We start from the raw sequence: 4,553 nt of genomic DNA on the forward strand, positions 1-4,553 counted from the left end.
TTTCAAAATTTTAATTTAATAAGTCTGGGAAGTAATGGGTGTGGGGAGGAGGCATATAGCCCTCCAGTCGCTTTTGACTATTAAAAGACAATAGCCCATTGAAACTCCAATCGAATGAACCCTTTTCAAAGTTTCTACGACAAGAAATAGCCATCTTAAAATTTTGATCATATACATTTCGGGGAAATACGACGTTAGGGGGGGGGGGGGGTTCCACCCTCCGATCAATTTGACTCTTAAGAAGGGCACTAGAACTTCTGATTACCAGTCCAAAAAACCCCTTTACACGACCACCCTTCCTATAAAACGTAATATACCCCAGGGCATAACCTAAAATCATTGCCCTAAGGGCTATGGGGTTTTGTCATCCTCAAAGATAAAATTTCCGGAGATTTAAACTGCGCTGAACAGAATGGCTATCTCCTTCTCTGAACAAAGAGGCTGTCATCCTCAAAGATACAATTTTCGGACCTTTCAACTCCGCTGAACAACAGGGTGTGGGAGGGGGGCTGGTTGCCATCCAATCACTTCTGACTATTAAAAAGGGCAGTAGCCTTTTTAATTTCCATTCGAATGAGCCCCTTTTGAAGTTTCTGCGACAACCCCTTCTATACAAAGTGACCTGGTCTGTAAAAACAAAAACAAACACACACACACACACAATAAAAAAAGTAGTAATAATACTAATACATTATGCTCACACCGCTCTTTACTTAGGCAGCGGCATTACGCTGTCTATAATAGAACTCATATGCAATAAATTGAAAATCTACAAAATATAGGGATTTGCCCCAGGAGTTGTGGGGGGGGATCAAGTCATACCAATTGCATATTTGTTGGATCTTTCAACGATTTTCCTAAACTTTTTATCCCGGGTCTTGAAGGGGAGAGTAGCACGAAATGGCAGGGAAGCAGTTCGGCTGCCATAAATTGAATATGCAATAAATTGAAAATCTACAAAATATAGGGATTTGCCCCAGGAGTTGTGGGGGAGGATCAAGTCATACCAATTGCATATTTGTTGGATCTTTCAACTATTTTCCTAAACTTTTTATCCCGGGTCTTGAAGGGGAGAGTAGCACGAAATGGCAGGGAAGCAGTTCGGCTGCCATAAAATCACTTTTGCCATTTAAAATGGCACTCAAACTTTCAAAAACGAACCCGCTCCAAAGCTATTAAAATTAGAGCCAGAAACGCGAGACCAACTTAATAGCAAGCTACCCGAAAAAGAAAAAAAACTGCGATTCTGAGTGATTATTCGCAAACCTTACATTTTAATATGGCTCATTTACCATAAAATGTGCTTCACTTTAGTAGCTGTAACATCTAAGAAGAAGATAAAAAGTAAAGTAATCACCGCAAGAACTTTGTAGCCGAAAGTTGACTCCGAGGGCTGGTTTTCAGAAGAAGGAGAAAATAATATTATAGTAACAAAAGTATGTAAGAAAAACCTTACTAGTTATTTTGATGATCCCAGCTGCCCTACAAGTACCACTTGCTGAAAGGATATTTAAAGAAGCTTGCGGAGCAACACCATTTCACGAGAGAAAGAAGTCATTTCTTAACGCAGCAGAAAATAAATCTATTTAAAGAGGGCTCAGAGGATGGGGCATTGACTAGAACAACATGCATCTTTAAGGGTAAGGTTGACAATGAGTGGCTTCGCTGGGAGTTCCTATGCTACTGCGAAGTAATTGCATCTTTAACGACAACTTAACGAGCTGAAGCCACCACGGAGCATGCATAAGTATAAAAATTCTTAAGCTTGCTCCATACTGCGATTTAAGGTAAGTAAGGTATTGCACTGAAAATTGCCTAAAGGAAAACAAAGTTCGCTAATTTACTAAATCTAGAGTCCATTCTACTTAACTAAAACCTCTTTTACCTGTTTTAGACGAAGCAGACCAAATACCGTCTAGGTCAATAACCATTTGATAAGTACCTTGATTGGGTGGGGCCATCGCCAATTTATTTTGGTAAAGCATCATTGTAATCCTTTTGACATTGCATGACAAATTTAAGGAAATAATGCAATTGAAGACCGCATAACCTAATCAATGAAAGAAAAATAAAATAATAACAGTTATGTTGTTCATGTGACTAATGAGATAAGGACAAATATAAACTGAGAAAAAAAATTAAGCTAAGCACGAAATAGTAAAATATTTCGTACAGACAATATTTTTTACTTGATTTAACCAATGACGTACTTCTCCATAGTCAAAAATATGATTAATATTCCATTTCTTGTATTTTTTTTATTTCTATCTTATTTGTTAGTATCTCTGGTTTGCTACATTTCTTCTTTCTTCCCCGGCATCTTCCAGGATTACTCTAGAATTAGTAAATTTATATATTGGTATACCTCTCAAGGTACTGCTGGCCTTAGAGAAAGTAAATTTTGATACATTAAAAGAATAATTCACACATTCTATAAGGAAAATTTTAGGTGGCTAAATGCTAACCATTACAATTTATAGAATTAACAAATTAATGCTATTGCAGTTTTCGTTACAATTTTCTAGTTGCGATTTCAAACCTGACGTCTCATGTATTGAATAGACCCAACGTTGCTATTTCTATCATGAGAGTTTCTACTGGGACAATTCAAGAAGTACCTCATCTCCTAGTGATTTTGACCAGGACTAATTCCACCATTGCAATTATTTTGAAAGCTATTCCTGACCCAAGCATCCCTAGAATGACTATTCCTACTCAAACCCTTCCTACCAATATTACTCCTACCCATACTACTTCTACCACCAATCCGGACTTTTCATCCGGACTTTTCCCAACACGGCACCTCCTACCACCGCTCCTCTTACCATGATTAGTCCTAACCATAGCTACTTCACCGAAAATTACTGCTACCACGTTTCAAGACAAGCGGTATTAACTCCTATTAACAGTGGAAGCTACGTTCTTTTTCACAGCCAAACGGAGAACCTATCACATCAGAATAATCTAAAAGAGACTCTAGACAGTGAATTATTTTGATCAAAAGCTTAGTAGCGGTCTTTCCCTTCAAAGCTTCAGTCCTTCACAGGACACATACCAGGGCCAATGAATACCTCATTTGCACAACCGTATTAGCACACGATTTGGGTGAATGATCGTATTAGCACACGATCAACCGTATTGACCGTAAAAGACTTGAAGTATTTGATAGTCATTTGCATGAATTTTCAAAGTGATCAAATTTTCCTGAAAGTCTGACTGGGAATAAACATATTTAAAGTTGATTAAGGGATTATAGAGAAAATTAAAAGTTTTTTTTAAATCGTTTTAGGAAAAAACTAGCACACTAAGTGGGTTTCATGATTTAAAAGGTATCAAACCAAGGCTTCTTTGTATCAATGCATCACCTATTCTTGTGCTAAAGGGTAATTGACGTTTCACACCGCGTTTACGTTCAAAATCGCTCAAGCTTTGAAAGATGTTCATGAAAATGTTGGCGAAACACTAAGTTTATGTTTTCCCACCGCACTTTTACAAATCGAAGGAATTAAAAGAAGTTTTTGACAGGGTATTTATACAATGAACCCAGCTACACACTTTATCGCAATCATAGAGTTTCTTGGCAGTCAGTATCAAAAGACTGAGGCCTTTTCCCATTGCATATATTACAAGCAGATCTTATTGACTCAAGACGAGATTCAAAGACGTCGTAATAGCCCATAAAAGTATGTTTTACTTGCAATCATTGTTTTAGTCGCTATACATATGCCATTTCATTGCGTTCCAGACAGAGGTGATGAAGTTGCCAGAGTCCTTTAATCTATATTTGAACAACATTCATATAGACAAAAATTCAAACAGATCCGGGTAATGAATCTATTAATCCACATGTAAAAGAAAGTTTTAATTAAATATAATAAAATACTCTATCACAGTCTTAGTCGGATTATGGCAGCATTGGCTGAACGATTGATAAAAGCTTTAATCTTGTGATTTTGTGCATTGAAAAATACTGCTGCTTTTATTCCAGATCTACATAAATTTTGATTTATAATCAGCGCAGTCATCAATCCTGTTGGATCATGCTTCTCTTGAAGTTCATCACAGTAACAATACAGCTAAAATTGTTCTTCTAAAATATTCTAATGAGGGGGAGGGAAAGTGAAGAAGAAGAAACTCAATGTAGGTGATAGAGTTCTAATCAAACGAACAGGTAATGTTTTTTAAAGAAGAATTACTTGTGGTCCACAAAAATTATTTAAAGTGTCAAAATTCTTAGACACTAAACTTGTAACGTGTCGTCTACGTGATATGAAAGATGAAGAGACTCTTGGTGGTTCTTACGAGTATGAATTACAAAAACTTAAGTGGACTGTATAAAATTAAAAGATATTAAAGGTTGAACTTGCTAAGGTTGAAGGAATGTGCTTGATCGTTGGCTGGGATACAACTCTGATTTTGATTCTTGGATTGCCGCTGAAGATGTTCACAATACCTAATGATTTCCATGTGAAACTTATGTTTAATTTCTCTGACCCCTTCTATGATTCTAATACTACTATCACTACTAACAACTCACCACAACCAAGCTGCCT

Source organism: Artemia franciscana, chromosome 7, assembly GCF_032884065.1.
Source record: "Artemia franciscana chromosome 7, ASM3288406v1, whole genome shotgun sequence".
Taxonomy (NCBI): domain Eukaryota; kingdom Metazoa; phylum Arthropoda; class Branchiopoda; order Anostraca; family Artemiidae; genus Artemia; species Artemia franciscana.